Source organism: Pan troglodytes, chromosome X, assembly GCF_028858775.2.
Source record: "Pan troglodytes isolate AG18354 chromosome X, NHGRI_mPanTro3-v2.0_pri, whole genome shotgun sequence".
In the NCBI taxonomy this organism is placed as follows: domain Eukaryota; kingdom Metazoa; phylum Chordata; class Mammalia; order Primates; family Hominidae; genus Pan; species Pan troglodytes.
In genome coordinates this window covers 11,423,196-11,444,547 of record NC_072421.2, presented here as the reverse complement: position 1 = coordinate 11,444,547, position 21,352 = coordinate 11,423,196, and the positions used below count along the sequence as shown (strand labels likewise).

General features: G+C 38.5%; 1 protein-coding gene across 4 annotated transcripts in view; it reads left to right on the top strand.

The window, feature by feature from the left end:
- The window catches only part of MID1 (midline 1), a 664,445-nt gene that overhangs the window by 255,825 nt on the left and 387,268 nt on the right, over positions 1 to 21,352 (top strand). For 2 of the 4 annotated variants that reach the window (XM_054676512.2, XM_054676517.2), the window contains exon 1: positions 20,178 to 20,307. The exons of the other annotated variants lie outside the window; for them this stretch is intronic. The gene's annotated coding sequence lies outside the window, so the exon portion shown is untranslated. Of the gene's footprint in view, positions 1 to 20,177; positions 20,308 to 21,352 lie in introns of those variants that run through there. 4 annotated transcript variants of the gene reach the window in all.

Genomic DNA, 21,352 nt, shown 5'->3' with positions numbered 1-21,352 from the left:
TGTTTTAGTTTTACTCGAGAAAATCCATGGTATATACTTCATAGCCTTAATTATCATACAGGTTTAATAATGTGCATTCTTATATCAGTAATTCATTCATTTGTTCATTCGTTCATTCAGTAAATAAGTTAACATTAATTGAATACCAGCTAAGAAAATTTTCTGCCTAAGTCCTGACTATTTTTACCAAATTTTTTATAGCTGGTTTAGAAGATGATATTCCAAAGCTTCATATATATATATATACATATATATATGTATATATATATGTATATGTATATATATGTATATATATGTGTATATATGTATATATATATGCATGCCAAGTTAAAGGTATTTTTAAACTATATAAAAAACCTTAAGAACTGTACTTTAAAATATTATTGTACATATTGCATAAATCCCACAGACTCTGAATTTGTTGTATGAGATGGCATGTATTTTTTTAAAAGCAGACATGTCAAATACAGCATTATAATGAATTCTAGAAATAATTATTAATATTGTTTTATAAACCACAGCACAACCTCATCTTATACAGTCTGTTGGCTTTTTCTATTTGCATGATGTGGAAGGTGTATATTTCTAGCCCTTTGCAAAACATTTCACATATGTACTGAAATTATTAAGAAGCTACCCTGAAAGAAGTTAACATCTAGAACTTCAAGAAGGCCAACTTTCATAGATTTGTGAAGACAGAATAGGTTTCCACCTCTGTCACTGGCTTTGTGTGCTTGGCCAAGTCAATATATCCTCCTTGAAAACTCTGTTCCTTATACGCAGACACATGCACACAAATACATAGTTTAAATCCTATTCAGTGCATACACATCTACATACATATATGGTTTACATTCTATTAAATGCACATACACAAGTACGTATAAACATTGTTGACAGTCTATTTATTATAGGCATACAGCACACACATAAATATATGTGGTTTAAATTCCCTTCAACTCTCATGCACTTATGGTTTAAAGTCTATTCATTATACATACATATGTATACATGGTTTAAATACTGTTCAATGCACATGTATATTTCTATATGTTTTTAAATCTATTTATTATACACACACGCACACACAACTTAATGGTATTGCCTTTGGAATTAGACTTGCCTCCTAATTCCAGTTCTCTCCACATATTAGCTGTGTGGAAGCTTACTACTCTGAGATTCATTTTTCTCATCAGCGCATGTCAACATAATCCGGATACCTTACCCCAGACATTTAAATAAAAGTACATAAAACATGATGTATGATGAGCACAGGGCCTCACACGTATTAAATGACATTTTTTCCCTTTTAAAAACGAAAGTGTTGGGGTTTTGCAAAAGACAGTCTGGTACCTTAACAGCACAGGTTAGTGTATTAATGTAGAAATAAGACAATGTCTGAGTAGTCCCTGAACTCTCAAGTGGAAGCCAGCGTTCCACTACAGGATGTCTAAAAAGCGTAACCAACCTATGCTTGGACCAGGCTGGCATCAGGACAAAGACTCTCTAGTCTAGTGGGGTGGGGCACAGGTTGTCAGCAGGTGGTCATTATTTCAATTTAGATTGGTGGGAGTGTGGCAATTCAGGGCAAGCCATCCCCTTAGAATCAGTGTCTGAGTCAGAATAGTGGGCCTGGCCTGTCATATAGACTCACTGAGAAATAGCGCAATTTCCACAGATAGAGAATTGACATCTAGAATGATCCATGCTAATGTATAATTTAGAGAAAAAGAACACAAAGGGAATATGCATCACCCCTATGAACTATTCTATTTCATGTCCCTCTACACCAAGCATGTGACTTCCATTCTGCAGAAGAAAACAATACAACTCTTACTTAGGGTAATGTCAGCTGCTGTAATGAACAGTGGCTTCACAGCACAATTGTTCATTTCTTGCTCACATTTCACTCCTGTGCAGTTGGCCAACAAGAGTGGAGGAGAAATCCACATAGTTGCCTGGGGCCCCAGGCTCCTTCAGTCCAAAGACTCCTTTAGTCCTATGCCATCACGAGGGCCTCAGAGGTCTTTTCTGTGTTCTCAAACATCCAGCCAAGGATGAGTGAAAAGAGAGTTTCAAGGACCATGAGGGAAGCTTCAGCAGCCAGGCCACTTGCCACAAGCTGACTCCATTCCCTGGCCTCGCTTAACTGCAAGGAGCTGGGAAATGTTTAGTGTTGTGCCCAGGAGGGCTTGGCAAGTACATGCCAATGTTTCTGCCAGAATAACATTTCAATATCTGAGGAAAATGTGATGGAGCTTGAAATAGGATAGTATTTAAAATCAGCTGTGTAAATTGTGAAATAGATTCTCTTTATATTGTGATGGGGCAAAATTTACATTTTTTGAGAAGAAACTAAAAATAATCAGAACTCATGAATTCCATAGATACCCACTCTTACCATGCCAGTTTACCCTCCCTCTTTCCTACCCACTTTTCCCACAAACCAGCTCCCCTGAGATGTTGAGGTCAGCTTGGGGATAGTGAGCAATTGACTGGTAGCAGAGAGGGGACTGAAAGTAGTGATAATGGCTATCTCCAGGTTCCAGACACTATGCTAACTTACAGCATTTGTTATGAAAAGGACACAGCAGAGACATCACCAGAGCCCACAGTCTTGAACTGTTTCAAATCCATTTCCTGTCAAAAACCCAGCTGGAATTGTTGATTCCTTCTATTAATTATTCTCCTAAGTTAGTACTTCACTACTTGGTCATACACAAAAATCATCTGGGATGCTGTTAGGTCAATTAGAAGCAACCTAACAGCATCCCAGATAATGATTCCCATTGATCTCCTCCTCCTAGTGTTCTCGCCATTGTGTAACCCATTCCTTTGAATGTGAATGGGATCTATAACTTGCTTCTAACCAATAGAATATAGCAAAGGTAATGGAATACACTTCCCTGATTACATTACTAAGATTGTAAGCCCTATCTTGCTAGTAGAATCTCTCTTGCTGGCTTTGATAAGGCAAGCTACCATGTTGGAGAGACTCACCTGATAAGGAACTAAAGACAGTCTCCAACCAATAGCCAGCCAGGAACCTAGGCCCTCAGTCCAAAAGCGTTGAAATAAGAGGGGTAAAAGACAACAAATATGGTGCAGTGTATACTGCTCAGGTGATGGGTGCACCAAAGTCTCACAAATCAACACTTAAGAACTTATTCATGTAACCAAATACCACCTGTACCCCCAATAACTTATGGAAAAATTTTTAAAAAGAGGAAAAAAGCCCTTAAATAACTAAATTCTACCAACGACATGAATGAGCTTAGTAGGAGATCCTTCCCCAGCTAAACCTTCAGATGAGACTCTAGCCCCAACTGGCTACTTCACTGTAGCCTTATAAGATCCTGAAGCAGAGGAACCAGCTAAGGTGTGCCTAGATTTCTGACCCACAGAAACTGAAATAATAAATTTATGTGTTTCAAGCTATTACATTTGTGGTAATTCGTATGCAGCAATAATAGCTATTACACATGCTTGTTAAAAATCCAGATTCCTGGGTCCTAGCCACAGAATCTGTTTAGCAGAACTGGAGAAGGACTTGGGGATCTGAATTGTTCACTATCTCTTCAGATGATTCTCATGTACCTGGATTCTTACATCTAGACAGCCTTGCCGGAATATTACATAAATCAGCCATATTTTTACTCCCAACAGAAGTGATCTAAGTTATATTTTAGTGATTTTTTTCTCAGTCTATTATAAACCATATCTATATTTGTTTTCTCTTGCTGCTATAACAAAGTATCACAAATCTAGTGGCTTACAACAACATAAATTTATTGTCTGATAATTCTGGAGGTCAGAATTCTGAAAATGGTTCTCACTAGGCTAAAATTAAGGTTTCAGCAGGGCTGATTCTTTCTGGAGGCTCTAGGGAAGAATCTGTTTGCTTGCCTTTCTCAGCTTTTAGAGGCTGCCCACCTTGCCTGGCTCATGATCCCCTTCCAGCAATCATCTGCTTCTATCATCACGTCTCCTTCTCTGACTCTGACCCTCCTGCCTATTTCTTTCCCATACAAAGGCTCTTGTGATTACACTGGGCCCACCATGATAATTTAAGATCATCTCTCCATCTCGAGATCCTTACCTTGATAATATTTGCAAAGTCCTTTTTGTCAAGTGAGAAACATTCACAGATCTGGTGATTAGGACATCTTTGGGGAAGGGGGAAGGCATTCTTCTGCCTACCACATGACCCCTTGAATAAAATACCTATATTTTTAAATTTTTTTTAAAGACAGGGTCTCACTATATTACCCAACTTGGACTTGAAGACTTGGGTTCAATGATCCTTCCACCTCAGCCTCCCGAGTAGCTAGGACTACAGACATGGACCATCGTGCCTGGCTAAAATATCTATCTCTTGGTGCTAGTAAAATGGTTTCCTCTTTCTCTGTATCATGCAAACTATGTAATTAGTCTTGTTTTTCTTCCTGCCTTAGTTCCCATGGCTCCTGGAGCTAATCATTATGTTCAGTTCTAATGATTTTGCTGTACTTGTTTTCTAAGCAACTGCTTCTCTTGGTTTATTATGTTGTTCTTACTCTTTTATCCTTATTTTAATGGTTCTGTTTAGTTTGTGTCAGTTATTATAAATTGATTTTGAAACATAACTAGAATATACAAATCCCCACATTTAGGCTTAACCCGTAAGTCCCTGATTCCTAATCTCTTACTTTCCAAGGCTGCTTGTCAATGAAACATTTTCCCCACTTGGTATCTGGACTTCCTTTCTTCTATATTTCACTCTACCTCTCCTTCTCTGTCCTTCTCACAACCATCCCTAGCCCTACAAGCCATTCAGTCATTCACCAATGTAGTTGTCAATTTCCCTCAAGGGACTGTGGGTGAGGAGTTCACCTTCCACCCATTGGGTAGATTCTGCTAAGGTCCCTTATGCTGTGATGGAGGAACTGGTCTCTGAACCCTTGGTCAGCCTGCCCATGGAAGAAAGACCTTCTGAACTGATTTCAAATACACCGGGCTCATAAAAGTATTTAAACAAATTGCCCTAAAAACTCCCATAATAGCCACACAGTTCAGGGAGACAAACAATATTATCCATGTGTTAAAAGAAAAATACTGAGTGAGTCAAAGAACGTAGAGAGAGAGCTATAGATTCTGTTTCTCTGAGAAAATTATCTTAGTTTTGGGGTCTTAGATGACTTAGATGGATGAATCCCAATCCCGGTTTTCCATTTAATCAGTACATCCCAATTATTGTTAGAAGCGGTTTGACAAAATATTTTGTTAGCCTAATTAAAATATATATTTCAGATACCACATTTTGGAATGGTCAGAGGAGCAGAGAATGTAGTGCAAACTTAAGAAACATGATGATTAAAGTGTCTGTCAACATTATTTTAACTTAAGCATATATGTGCAGTTTAACAAATTTTTATAAAATGAATAACTGAATTGTCACTCTCTCCTTACACCCAAATATTATCTGTGCCCAAAAACCACCTCACATGCCCTTCAACAAAGATTTGCATGAGCCCCTTATCTGTCATCTTTTTTCATCAAATTCTAAAAACATCTAAGTTGGATTCTTCTTATGTCATTTATCATCTGTATTACATATATACACTTGTACACCACACATACATATATAATTAAATATCCCAGCAAGCCACTGGGATGAACATCTTATATATAGTTTTTTATTTCATCCCCATAGTTATCCTAGAGACAGGCATGATTCCCTTCCTCTTACAAGTGAAGAAACTAAGGCTCAGAAGCATTGAGTGACTTGCTCCAAATCATAAAATTAGTGGTGGAGAGAAAATTTAAAGACAGGTTATCTGGTTCTGGAATCTACACTTTTACTAACTGCTCTCAATGGCCTCTCCTTAGTATTTGTGCCTTCATTAGACAAAATGTTTTGAAAACTTCCAGTGTGCCAAGTACTCTTTTGGTTGCTGAGGATATAACTATACAAATGTGAGTCATCTTTTGAATATGCTATTCTTCAACATTTTTGGACTTAGCTATTTTAATAAGTTCTATACTTGTAGGAAGTTTAAAACTTATAGTCACATCATTAAGGTGCAAAAATACATTATTTCTCTATAACTAAACTCAATTGAAGCCACTGTTTCCACTTAGCATAAGAATTGTTTGTTAATTCAATGAAAAAGGTCACTTCTGGTTCAAAGTGTGGTTCATTCAGAGCTTAAATCCAGCCAACTTGAGAATTTCTCATCTACTAACCTCTGCAGTTATCCTAGGAAGGGTGGTCTGAGTGTGGGGAGGCAGTGAGGGAAGGCTATTTCATCGGCAAAACATGGGTAGAGGTGGACTAGACAACACACTTGATCTTCATCCCTGCTAATTTGTTTCCCACCCAGGCCCTGCAATTCAGCCTCATCCTTTCACTAGCCCCAGACTGAAATGTGCCACTCATAGCAGCCTCTGGGATGGGACCCTTTGTCTAGAGTAACACTACACACACCTTTTAGCAGGTTCCCAGCTCTCAAGTTCCAACCACTCTATCCACACCACTTATGGTGACACATGAACACCTCCAATTGCCTTCTCATCAAGGAGTAGCCAAGGAAAACTTGGAGCCAGCCAGCTAAGACCTTTTCTTCATTTCTGCTCTGCTCTGGCTGCCCCCTATAGGGGCAGGGCATCCCACAAAGCTATCTCGTCCCAGTCTTCCATATGGGACGTACAGCACAACTCTCTTTGCTTTCAGAAACCAAATCTTGTTGGTCCATTTTTTAAAATTTCTAAATCATCTGGGGCTCTGACTGTTGATATTTAAAGAAAAACGTTTTAAATTCAAGAAAATCCCATTTCTCCCTCAAAAAATCCTAGTTCTTATATATCAAACAAGCTTTAGTTTTGAGATTATTATGATCTGCTATGGATTTACTAACTTAATTCAGTAAAACAATTAAATGTTGTCTGTTAATTTATGGCATATTCTAAGCACTATCTGAAAGCAGTGTTCACAGAAAAAGTTGGTTGCCACCAAGGATAATAGGTAGAAGGCATATTCTCCCCTAGAGAATATGTATTTATTACATATTATTATAGTTTATGATTATATATACTACCATAGGTAATGAATGCTACCAGCATCTAGTGGGTAGTAGTGAGAGCCCAGGGATGCTGCTTAGCATCCTACGGTACACAGGGCAGCCCCCACCCCCTCATGCACACACACACACACAAAACAAAGAATTATCTAAAAGGTCAGTAGTGCTGAGGTTGGGAAAATTTGAGATAGTTAAATGATAGATATACATGGATAGATACATAGATGCATAAAAATAAAGCTAGATATGGTCTAAGTGTCAAACACTGTGATAGGGAGAAAATAACCAGGGCATCCCTCATTGACAGCTTAACTTAACCTAAAGTCATTATGTGTCTTCAAAACTCAGAATTTCAGCCCTGTTTTCAGCCTATGTGCAAACCCACTTCTTTATCAGGAAAAATGAAGTTCGGCTTCTCCCAGGATTTATTGCCTTTCTAACCAGGCTGCTTTTATTGGGGTCGGTGGGGGGAGTGTAAAACCACCAAAACATGCATTTCTAGGTGAAGTTAATTTTCTGAACAGAATACATAGTTCCTAGCACTGATAACAAATTCAGCAGGCTTAATCAGATTCAGATTTGGTATGCTGTTTCAGTGGAAAAGGAAAACAAATCTAAGAGGGCACTTTAGACCTTTGGCTCTTATTAAAGAGTTTATGTAATTTGCCACATTAAAGTTTAAATACAAGCTCATGAGAACTTCACATTTAAGATACGAAACTCATTCAAGAGGAAATATGCATCCCCTTGAGATGTCTTCCAGATCTATCTCCCTACTCTCCCAATTCCAACCCAACAACCATTATCAAAATCTCAATCAGTTTCTAAATAGAGATTTCTTTCATGTAATATAGTATGTGGATTCTGTGATAAATATCAATAAAAGATTTTGAGACCTGGGTATAAGTATCCCATCCATGAAGTACATATTTGGACTGACTTAGGGCACACACTAATCAAATACCTTTGATTGACTGTTAATACCTCACACTTAACCTTGTCTAGACTATCCTGATATATAGTTAATAGTGTTTCAAGTTCCTTTTTCGAAAACACCATAGAAAATGTAAGTGAGTACACACTGGTCTGCAGAAACGCCTAGCATATGTTAATTGCAGTTAACCGTGGGGTTCAATGATCAGGGAATCTTCTGTGAAATACTGGGACTCCTTTTAAGAGGAGACCCTCTGAAGATTTTATATGTACCGCTGTGAAAACTTAAACTAAACCTTACAGATTTTTTAAACAATTTTTTAATTTGCTTCCCATTATATCTATTCCAAGGTAGACCAAAAACTAGGTTGATTTCTAAACAGAAGTGTCTATTAGGAAGAAATCAAGGCCAATTCTAAATGTGTCCTTCTGGCATTGGGACACTAGACAGTATGGGTTTCTCAAATAACAACTCCATAGCACATGACAGCTTTCAGTGTCAAAAGCTTGGTGGTCAGTCTTTGCAAAGGCTCCTGAAAAACTTGCTAACCCAGAGCTGTTCATTTACACATGTGCAAACCCTTCCGAATCACATAGAAAAAAAATACCTAACATTTTAAAATAGGAAAAGGCAGAAAAGTTTCTATACTCTAGTGTATGTTTCCAACCTATGTCAAGTTTCTCATTTCTTTTACAGAATCATCCTTTTCTCTGATTTCTATAGCCTGAGATAATAGCAGAGTCACATAACAAGGCCATTGAGCTCTTAACACCTTCCTGGAAACCTCCAGTCTATTTCTGTATCTGTCTGTTCCTCTTTGCAGGTCCCTGTCTCTGTGCCTCTGTCCTTGCTTTCAATGTATCTTTTCTCCATCTTATTTTTCTTTCTCTTGCCACAAGGTAGAACTAACTTGGTATACTGTTTGGTTGTTCTTGTGTGTTTTTTTTAAAATAACCTTTTAATTTTTGAATAACTTTAGGTTAATGAAAAAGTTACAAAGAGAATGCAGAGAGATCCTGTATACCTTCAATTGACTACCCTTAACTTACATTATGTGGTACATTGGTCACATTAAGATAGAACTTCAATACATTACATTAAAAACTCCAGACTTTATTTGGATTTCTCCAGTTTTTCCACAAATGCCCTCTTTCTTTCTTTCTTTCTTTTCTTTTCTTTCTTTTTTTTTTTGTGTGTGTTTGTGAGAGACAAAGTGTCACTTTGTCTCCCAGGCTGGAGTGCAGTAGCACAATCACAGCTCACTGCAGCCTCTACCTACTGGGCTCAAGGCATTCTCCCACCGCAGCCTCTCCAGTAGCTGGGACTATAGGCATATGCCACCATGCCCAGCTACTTTTTGTATTTTTTGTAGAGATGAAGTGCTGGGATTATAGACATGAGCCACCGTGCCCAGCACAGAAATGTCCTTTTTCTGTTCCAAGATCTCATCAAAGCTACCACATTGCATTTAGTAACCATGTCTCCTTAGGCTCCCCCTGAAATGTGACAGTTTATTTGTCTTCTTTTCATTTTCAAGACTTTGACAGTTTTGAGGACTAGTCAGGTATTTTGTAGAATTTCCCTCCAGTGTAGGTTAATCTGTTGTTTTCACATGATTAAGCTGAGGGTATGGGTTTGAGAGAAAAAAAAACTGGCAGTGAAGGGCCCTTCTCATCGCATCTAACAAGGGTGTATGCTACAAACATCACTTATCACTGGTGATGTGTTCTTGTTTTTTAGTATCACTAAATGCACATTGTTTTTAATTTTAAAATGAGGCTGGGCGCAGTGGTTCACGCTGTAATCCTAGCACTTTGGGAAGGCAGCACAGGCAGATCACTTGAGCTCAGGAGTTCAAGACCAGCCTGGGCAACATGGCAAAACCCCATCTCTACCGAAAGTACAAAAATTAGCAGGGGGTATTAGGACACAACTGTATCCCCAGCTACTACAGAGGCTGAGGTGGGATGATCCCTTGAGTCTGGGAGGTCAAGGCTGCAGTAAGCCGTGATCGTACCACTGCACTCACACCAGTGTGGGTAACACAGTTGGAGCTTGTCTCAACCAAAAAAAAAACACAAGAAAGTGGAATGTTTTCTATGTTTCACTAAAACATAAATTTGAAACTCTTTCAACCTTTAAGTAAGCTGCTTTTATCTACTTTAATATATGAATGTGTCTCTGACACATAGAATTTACCCAGTATTATTTGTTGAATGAATATCTCTATATCTTTCTCCATCCTCATCTATACCATGGATCAAGCAGAGTCCATGAGTGGCAAACAGAAATTGTAGGCTGCCTAGATGCTGAACCATTTGAGAGTCCAACCACTGTTATCAATTTGGCCTTTAAAAAGTTCATTGAAAATAACTTTGGAAAACTGCGATATATTTTCATCTTCCTAAAAGACCATTCTAAGTTTTCATTTGGTTTTGATATTGAACTCTGATGTTTTAAACAGTGCTAATGAAGTGAGAAGTAAGCATATAAGAGTTAAGAATTACAGACCTTGGGAAATGGGGTGGTGCTTTGGAATTATTATTGGAAAATTGCTCATTTTCATTGCTCTTTGAAGATTTTTTGACCACGTGGTTATTTGCCATCTCATTAAATAAGAAACGCTCAGCGACATCATCTTAGGCCGTTTGGCCTAGCCAAACGGAAAGAGGCAGCCATTTAGGAGATTTGTTTTATTTTCTCTGTATCTTGATGAGTTTTCATGCTTTACCCAAAGCAGTGAGTTTTACATTGCTGAAAGACACAATTCAAAGATGCAAAGTAAAGTGAACTGTTTAAAAATTCAGCTTGCTTTGTTTTGCAAAATGTGCATTCACTCAAAGCTAAGTGTAAAAGGCCAAAATAATTGCTAGCCTGTGTCGATGGCACTGGTGGCTTTGAGAATGTTGTGCAGGTAAGTCAGCCTTTCTTGTGCCACTCATACAGAAAACGTATTGGCCACTGCAGGGAGATGAGGGAAACAAGGCTGACCTGAGGGAATAAGAATTTCTTTTACTTCCTATTTCTTTTACATTATTGTTAATTATTTTAAACTATGTTGGCACTTTGCTAGTAATTAAAGGCCAAAAATCCCTTTTGGGAGATTTTGCCTTTTTTGTGGAGAAAGGGGGAAAATCTGTAATGCTAGTCTTTTGTTTTGAGAACTAACATTCTTCCCTAAAAAGGTACAAAATACCTTCTCTCCAAGGCTGACAATGAGTCCAAAATACAGATAATAGGTCTGTGAGGGAAATATGAACAATTTCTGGCCTTTGCTCCTCTTTGGGTTCAAAAGATATTAAGAAAACCGTGACGTGAAGAGCTTTTGCAAGGAATCAAACACCTAAAAATCACTATAAAATAGAATTTCAAAAATAAACTCCTCAGGACAATTCAGATACTAAAGCAAATTTGGAGTTTGGGTACTTGCACACTGAATTGCAAAGGAAAGGTTTCTTAAGATAAGCATTTGTGTTTCGAATTTCCCCCACTTGGCTCTTTATGATAACAGCTTTCGTAAATAGCATAGCAGTTGAAACATTTATTATTGGAACAGAAATGCAATTACATGCAGATGTTGTCCTGTGATTCATTGCTTTGTGCTACATACATTTTCAAGCTGGAGAAAGAACAAGCAGGTCATCAAGTAAATGCTGTAGGCTGGGCTCCACTTATTCTCCTGACTTGAGTTATCTAATCTCTTTTGTGAGTGTTGCCACAATCTAGGCCTCCGTGGCCCTCCTTGGCAGCCTGTTTCATTGTGCAATTACTCCAACTACCGTCAAAAATTTCTTTTCATCCAACATAAATGTTCTTTACTTAATCCAAACCTGGTTCTTTCTCCAACATTCCTGATCCAAGGCATATAAAATGACTGCCACATTTGTTTTGTTTTTCAAGTTTGTCATTGTTTTCTACTTTTCATCCAGGTGAAATTTGGCTGTTTGGTTTTGTTTTTGTTTGGCAATGAATGAACTCTGTTAGTGCCAGATAGTGATAAGAGCTATGAAGGAAGTGAAATGGGTAAAGTGACGTGGAACTACTGCAGGTGGGATGGATGGCGAGGACAGCAATGTCAGTCATGGCTGTCATGGGCAGCCTCCTACCAGAGAAGACGTTTGCATAAACTCTGAGGACTGAGGCACTAGCAGTGAAGACGGCAGGTATATTCGTTTTCTATGGCTGCTGTAACAAATTGTCACAAACTTGGTGGCCTAAAACAGGCCCAATTTATTTTCTTACTCTTTTGGGGGTCAAAGTCTAACACAAGCCTAACTGAGCTAAAATCAAGCTGTCAGCAGGGATATGTTTTTTTCTGGAGGTTCCAGGAGAGATTCTGATCCCTTTCGTTTACCAGTTTCTAAAGGCTGTCCACATTCCTTAGATCATGGCCCCTTCCTCTATCTTCAAAGCCCGAAATGTCTGCTGGAGTCTTTCTCATATCACATCGCTCTGAAACTGATTCTTCTGCCCCCTCCCCACCACTTCCACATTATAACAACCTTGTGATGACATTGAGCCCCCACAGATAATCCAGTATAATCTTCTTATGAAGTCAGTTTTTTAGCAACCTTAATTCCATCTACAACCTTAATTTACCATTGCCATGTAACATTACATATTCACAGGGTCCAGTGATTAGAATATAGACAACTTTGGGAGGTAATGATTCTACCTACCACACCAGGGAGAGCATTTCAAGCAGTGGGAAGGGCAGGTGCAAAGGTCCTGAGGTCTGAACAAAATGGGTATGTTGGAGAAAGAGAAGGAAGGCGGTGGCTGGGCACAGTGCTATCAGATTAGTTTGGAGGGGCTGGCAGAGGTCAGATTATGGGGAGCTCTCTGGGCAATGGTAAGAAAACTAGATTACATTCTAATTGTAGGAGGATGCCACTCAAGGTTTTAAGCAAAGAAGTAGCATGATCTAATATTTATTTATTTATTTATTTTTATTTCAATAGGTTTTTGGGGAACAGGTGGTGTTTGGTTACATGAATGAGTTCTTTAGTGGTGATTTCTGAGATTGTGGTGCACCCATCACCCAAGAAGTGTACACTGTACTCAATGTGTACTCTTTTATCCCTCACTTTTCCTCCCACCCTTCCCCACCGAGTCCCCAGAGTGCATTGTATCATTCTTATGCCTTTGTGTCCTCATAGCTTAGCTCCCACTTATGAGTGAGAACATACGATGTCTGGTTTTCCATTCCTGAGTTACTTCACTTAGAATAATAGTCTCCAACTCCATCCAGGTTGCTGTGAATGCCATTATTTCTTTCCTTTTTATGGCTGAGTAGTATTCCATGGTGTGTGTGTGTGTGTGTGTGTGTGTGTGTGTGTGTGTGTGTCACATGATAAATAGTTTTTAAAGGCGACTTCGGCAGCTCCGTGAAGAATAGACTGTAGAGGGGCAAAAGCAGAAGTAGGGAAGACAATTAAAAAGCTATTGTAACAATCTAGTTCAGAAGTTCTCACTCAGAGTCAATTTTGACAACTAAGGGACACTGGGCAATGTCTGAAGATAACTTTTGGTTGTCTTGACTTTGGGTGGGGGTGCAATTGGATTGTCATCTAGTGGGTAGAGACCAGGGATGCTGCTAAACATACTACAATGCACAGGACAGCAACCCCCACAACAGAGAATGATCCATTCCAACACAGTTGAGGTTAAGAAATTTGTCTAGGCAGGAGCTGATGCTATCTTGGACTAGGATGGGGTGGAGGTGGTGGTAAGAAGTGGTCGGAATCAAGATTCAGGAACATTTGGACCAACTCACCCATAACTATGCTTCAGCTTTCTGGCCTTTATCTAAGGAGGGAGATGCTATGGGATTGGCTGCAAACCAGATTGGATTGGAGAATGTAAGGCTATGGGAACACCTGGGGAAGGGAAGGAGAAATGGCATATACAATGCTGGGCTTTCCTTGAGGCAATCCAAAAGACACACCACAGGACTTCCATATACGGGCTATGATATTGTGTTTGTTACTCCATTCATCCTCACCTTTCTAACGAATATCTCCAGGCATTGCATTCCTGTGTGCTTCTTTGTCCCAGCTCCTAGGCACTTTGGGTTTATCATAATCTAGGACTGTGAACACCAGGAACCTGGGTCCTAATTTATTCTCCATCACCACTAGCTTGGTGACATTACAGAATTGACCTAACCTTTCCTCGTTTTCTTTTTTACCTATGTTTAATGAAGGCAACATTTGCTTTATTGACCTTGGCTAGTATTGTGACTTTTCTTCCCTTTAATTTCATTATTGTAATTATTCTCTAAGTTCTATTATATTAATTTCATCATTAATATCTTTCCCAAATATGTTTATTGCGGCATTATTCACGATAGCAAAGACTTGGAACCAACCCAAATGTCCAACAATGATAGACTGGATTAAGAAAATGTGGCACATATACACCATGGAATACTATGCAGCCATAAAAAATGATGAGTTCATGTCCTTTGTAGGGACATGGATGAAATTGGAAACCATCATTCTCAGTAAACTATCGCAAGAACAAAAAACCAAACACCGCATATTCTCACTCATAGGTGGGAATTGAACAATGAGATCACATGGACACAGGAAGGGGAATATCACACTCTGGGGACTGTGGTGGGGTGGGGGGAGGGGGGAGGGGTAGCATTGGGAGATATACCTAATGCTAGATGACGAGTTAGTGGGTGCAGCGCACCAGCATGGCACATGTATACATATGTAACTAACCTGCACAATGTGCACATGTACCCTAAAACTTAAAGTATAATTAAAAAAAAAAAGACAATATAGTTGAGAAATATTTGAAGAATTGAGATGGTAGATTATATTTTGGATGTATTTCCATGACATTTTCAAGAAGTACATATTCCAATTCTTTTGCAATATTTAATAAGGAGACTGGTGTATTAACATTTTTTGTTAATTTAATTTAATTTAATTCACTACTTTATTCACTAGCACCTGTGTGGAAACAATATTAAAGGAATCTGAGCAATAGGAAAATGGCCAAAATAAGGCCTTTCCTGCCTTCTAGGCAGTTTCAGTCAGTTTGAGTCCCTTACCATTCTGAGACACTTTGTATAATGTAGAGAGCAGGAGTCTGCAAAGTATGGCCCAGGTCAGCTGTCCAGTTTGATAAAGTCTTATTGGAATACAGCCATGCCCGTTCATGTATGCGTTGTTTATGGGTGCTTTGGATCACAACAGCAGAGTTGAGTAGTTGAAACAAAGACATAATGGCTGGCAAAGTTGAAAATATTTACTCTCTGGCCCTTTGCAGAAAAAGTTTGCTGACCCCTGATCTAGAGCACTTAGTCTTTAGGAAAATTCTTTTTTTCACTTCTGAATGTGCTCTGATTTCTTATTTCTTAAAATGTGGATCCCCAATGAAGCAGTATTCTGAGAAGCGCCTATTTTCCAGTGCATTCAAGATTAAGACCACCATATTTTTAAATATATCCCAAGAGCCTTTATAAGTAAAAGTGCTAAACTGCCAGCCTATATTCAACTTGCAGGCTAATGTTACCTCAATATAGTTATTTTCTTCTAACATATATTTTCTATACGTTTAATTCCAACCCTCTATTTATCTCTGTTGAACATAAGCTCCTTTCTTAATGTCATTTTAATCCTACTCTTCAAGGTCATTTTGAATTATAATAGAATCCTCTGAGATGTTAGTTATCCAATTTGGCACCATCTGCAAATTAAATCAACTTGTCTTTTATTTCATCACCCAAGTCACTAATAGAAGGGGTCAATTAAGCAGGCAGACTCAATACCCCTTATGGCATAATGACTGGCATTTTAAGTTCAGAAATGACTGATTAGATCCAATTTCCCTAAGAGCAGAGACCTAAAGGTGGACTCAAAGATTATCAGTGGTTCCAGTGGAATCTTGAGGAAAATAGTAATATTTAGAAAGGATGTCCTGGACAGCCCACTGTGGGCTAGACTTTGCAGAACCTTGCTCTCTCTTGACATTATAAGTGTCCCAGAAGAGTAAGGTACTCAAATTAACTGTAAGGCCCTTTTATAGTGCTTTCCACACAGGTACTACTGAATAAATTGGTGAAATAAAATTAACTTAGCCAAAATGTTACTCTTGTTCAGCTGGCTGATTTGTCATAGCTGTTATGTAATAATTTGTCATGTGTCTTGATTCTCCTCTCTTTCTTTGAAGTTAAGCAGAGCCAGAGGAATTGCTTTGGCCAACAAGAGGCTAGTGGAAGTTTAACGGTCACTTATGGGGTAAAGTTTTGAAAATCCAACACAATTCACCAAATCCCTGTTTCCTGTGTCAGCAGCCTGGGTTCCTGAGTGGCTATGGATAGGTGCGCCCTCCCTGTTGGCCTATGTAAACATGCGGCATGAGCGACAGATTCACTTTTGTTGTTTTAAGCCACTGAGATTTGGAGCTTGCTTGTTACCAGAGCATATCTTTATTTATTCTGACTGATACAGCTACTGAACATTGGAACATTTTTTCTAGAAAGCTTTATTAAAGCCAGGGATCATTCTTTATCTCCGTGTATCTTTTTCTGTGTCTATCCTTCACAGAACCTCATTCATAGTATGTACCAATTAAATGTTTCTTGCACAGAAGTGAATTAATAATAGATTGGGTATCTGATAACTGATTACAATATTTAGGAAATTTTTCTTATGCTTTTCCATCACTTCTTTATGTGCAGAATGAATAAGAAAAATCACTCCATTGTCCATCCAGCTTCCTGAGCATCTTCAAGATGCTTTCAAGTTGCATCTAATTGTCCTCCTCAGTTGTTAGATAAAAGGACATTGTCATGATATGGCTGATGCATCAAGTTTTACTTTTCCCCAGTATTTATCTGATTTGGCTCAGCCCGGGTCTACCCAGTCTAATCATGGTAAGGTCCACCTCAGGTTAGTAAGAGTAACTTGCACTAACTACAGTGAAAGCTGTTGCTTGGACATCATTCATTTATTAATATTGCTATATTTATATGGAACTTCAATTAGACATTCTTGTGTTGTGAGAAATTTAGGAAAACATTAGATTTTCACATCCCATAATATAGGTATACACAGTCTTTTCTGTAAGACTGTAAGCTCCATGAGGGTGGGGAACGTGCCAAGCTTCTTTATGGCTTTACTCCTAGGATGTAGCAGAATGCCTGGACCATAAGAAATGTCAACAGATATATGAAGAATGATTGAAATGAAATCTCCTTAGGTACTTTCAGTAATCTAATATGTTGAGCCATTTTCACTTCCACTGGCAGGTGAAGCTCAGAAGCATTATGTATCCAAGGTCACACATCCAAGAGATGGAACTGGGATTGAAGTATCTTTGGACTCTAAGGCATCTGCTCTTTTTTGGCTACTGTGGTACACTCGGGGTGCATAGAAATAGTGAGCTTTCTGGAGTCTGATGCAGTGTGTTTTAAATTGTAGCTCAACTGCTCATTAGTTATATATCATTAGGAATTTCTAAACTCTATCCCCTGATGTTTTCTTTAAACCACAATGATATTTTCTCCCCTTCAAATAGGTCTTGTATTTTATTTAGTTTCCCATAAGTGCTATTTTTTGGCATGGTGTAATTATTTAGCTGTAAGTACTCTTTCACTGGGGTCCTCTATGGTTAGGTTGAATTCATGCTGCTTCAGTGATCCAGACTTTCCCAAACCATTTCTTGAGGCCTCTAAAATGGATTTAGCAGAGGATTGTATTTCCTCTCTGAAATATGCTACTTTGAGATCCAAATTTCATTTTGACCTTCCAATTCAACAATTATAGCCTATGATATTTTGTGTTTAAAGCCTAAATGATTGTTTGCTTAGAATTGTAAGAACAGGCCAGGCACAGTGGCTCATGCCTATAATCCCAGCACTTTGGTAGGCCGAGGCGGGAGGAACACCTGAGGTCAGGAGTTTGAGACCAGCCTGGCCAACATGGTGAAACTCCATCTCTACTAAAAATACAAAAAGTAGCTGGGCGTTGTGGCAGGGGCCTGTAATCCCAGCTACTCGGGAGGCTGAGGCAGGAGAATTGCTTGACCCCAGGAGGCAGAGGTGGCGGTGAGCCGAGATCGTGCCACTGCACTCCAGCCTGAATGACAGAGCAAGACTCCATCTCAAAAAAAAAAAGAAAAAGAAAAAAAAAAGAATTGTAAGAACAAATTTGGAGGCCAGCTTAAGGCATTTAGAGGTTTAGCCTGCCCTGGGGAAAAAAAATGCATTCTTTGTCTTGCAACAACATGTTAATAAAGTCTAAAGTTTCTACATAAACAGAACTTACTTCAGTGGGAATTATGAGGACACAAAGAGTGCAGATCATAAATGGACTATATTAGTGAAAGCCATTTACCTAGCATGGTACAGAGTTTCATTTAAGATTAATGAAAACCCAGTAAGTAGAAAACACTGATATTCCTTCCAGTGGAGGAATCAGGATGAATCTTAACTTGATACAATAGAGATGTGAGTACTGTGAACAGAAAAATGTGTGCAATATTTGCCAAGTTATATTTTCATAATATTTTATAAACCAAATTTATATTCAATAAAAATACACTCTCTATCTCATTTTATGATCTTTCTGGAGACATTTAAAGGGAGTCATGTTAACAGTAAGTTATGACTTTATAAAAAGTATTTTAATAAGTTTGTATATTGCATTTAAATTCTCTGGACATATGATTATTAAAAATTATATTTGAACATGGAAAATTGCCATTTTAATGTTCTTCTGTCTCTTAAAGTTGATTCTATTTTGGGAAATGCTATTGGAGTTAAATTCTTTATCTGGGGTTTTGGATTTGCCAAAAACTGATCATGAGACTTTGGACCAATCACTTTATCTCTGTAAGCCAACTTTATTATTGTGAAGAGGAAATACTACACACTTCACAGTGTTCCTGCAGAGATAAGAAGAGAAATTGTATGCAAAAGTTTTTCCCAGTGGAAATTGCTATTCAAAAATAGTTACCCTTCCTGGCAGTGCAATTTTTGTTCCTTACTCATCTCGGCAGAAACTTTTTGACATTGGTTTGTGTTGGTGCTCACTTAGGTGGCATCAGAAGATTCATTCTCTCGCCTGTCCTAAACAGAGACCTAAAACAGCCTTGAGCTATTTTTAATAAGGTTGTCACTACTCAAGGAGCAGTCAACCCATGGATGAAATAAAAACAAGTGTTTCATTTTGAGATAGGTCCTTTTTAGCAGACAATCTTCATCTCTAGTACACAGGAAAGTCTCAAGTCTCCATATTGTCTTCAGTGGAATTGGCTAGAATTTTTTAAAATTATTACTTTACTAAGTAGTAGATAAAATGTAAGGGGAAGAGCTATAGAGTTCTTTTGAAGATATATTTTCTTATCTTCTTAAATCGAGGAAGTTGTTTAAAAATGTTTACATACAAGTATGCAAATTCGCAAGTCTTAGATTTCTTTCCTGAAACCATCAAATAACACATCAGCATGTGGGCTTAGGAGGGTTGTTATTGGAATAGATGTCATTATCTGTCATTTTGCCCATCAAAAAATACAGTAGCAATTACTGCATTGTAAAGGGAGAAAACGCAAAATGATTGTATTGCATTATCTACCAAAGGCCTGGGAAAGTTGAATAACTATTCGTTACTATGCTCAAATAAGGATTTGAGCCTTATTTGATGGAGGTTTATTCACATTCTCTTTCTGTCACATGTTCTATTCACTTCTTTGAAAATAATCTCAAGTTCAATTACCCTGGTTTTAAAAACATGAAAGACAACTTATAAAATGTTACACTTTTTTCCGCTACAATGCCTTCAGATAATATGAGGCTGGTCACAGCCCATGATATAAAATACTAACTGTTGACTCACAGTCACACTACAAGGGCCAATTTTACAGACTGCCAGGATAAAGATGATTTTAATTAAATTGCACAAATCCCTTTGTACTGCAACCAAACCCCTACGCAGGCTGATCGACTCTGAGCCATTCTGGTGTGTATAGAGTTAACCAGGTTACCAGGATTCCTAGTTAACTTCTTTCACCAGGAATGCAATTCATGTTTACCTATATAAGGAAACCTGTTAGGCTGACCTGAGTTTGGCGGATTTTTGCGCTGACTGAGAGGCGTGTAAGCACACACCCTGGAGAGGGGGAGTGATTCCGAGCTGGACAGAGCAAGCTTCCTGAACGCCCCAGCCATTCAGCTGATCCGAGGCAAAGAGCCGGCACTTGCCCCAGACCAGCCTGCTTGAAGGACCTACAGGTTTGTCTCTTCCAGATCAGAACTGAGGAACAAAAACCCCTGTCCTGGGAAAAATGGGGAAGCTGGTGAGTCTTACCACTCTCTCTCTGCTTGCTTCTGCTAAGTGGCACGCCTGTCTACTCTCACCCAGGAAGCAAAGTAAGAGGCGTTGCTCAGCCTCTAACCCCACAGCTCCTTCCTGAACAAATACAATGCTTTGCGAATACCTCCAGACAACTTTTTCTGCCTGTTTTGCACACCGAAAATCCACAGAGGCAATGATTTTTAGCACTTTAGACATTCCAGAGAGTGTTTTTCCTAGGCAAGCGTTTCTATACTGTCGTGATGAGCAAACTTTCTCATCTTTGTTACACTCTAAAACAGTGGAAATTAGCCTTGGGGTGCTTTGTGAGGAAGGCTGAGTCCCCAAGGAAGTGATAGTAAATCTAAATGGGGTTTTTAAAACCACAGGCAGTGTGATACTCTGCAAAAGCGTAATTTGTCACTAAAAAGGCAGTCTGAAGGTATCATTTTTCATTCACGCAGCAGCAAAATCCTTGCATCCTGCATATGTAATAAAGGACACCTTCTGAGACACTGAGGAAAAATAGAAGCCGAGCTGGCCTCTTTGTTCTAGACAATGTAAAGAAACTCGCTCTTGCGTTTTGACAAGGAGCGTATGTCTATTTATATATATGGCGAGAACGGTGAATAAAGGCTTTATGTCAAAGGTATTGTGGTCAATTGAGTTAAAATCTGGCTATATTCTATATGTGTACAAAAATCTCAATCTGAATGTAATTAAACATGGAAATGTGAAAGTGTTTAACAGGCTTGCAGGGAAATTTTAGTTATACTTGGGAACAGCCAATTGTAAGAGACAACTGGGAAAGGAAAAAAAATGTTTCAGCTGAGTTCTGGGGCATAGGTAAAACTTTTGCAAAGAAAGTCCATTTTTTATAGCTGTCAAAAGTGATTTGGAATCAGGTAAAAAAATTTATTTTTATTTTTTCATGGTGATGTGGTTTTTTGAGTTGAATTAACTTGGATAATTGTGTTGAATGATTTGACTGCTCGTCTTTCAAAGGAATACTGTTGTTTTCTGTCATATACAGACTTAATCCTGAGTTT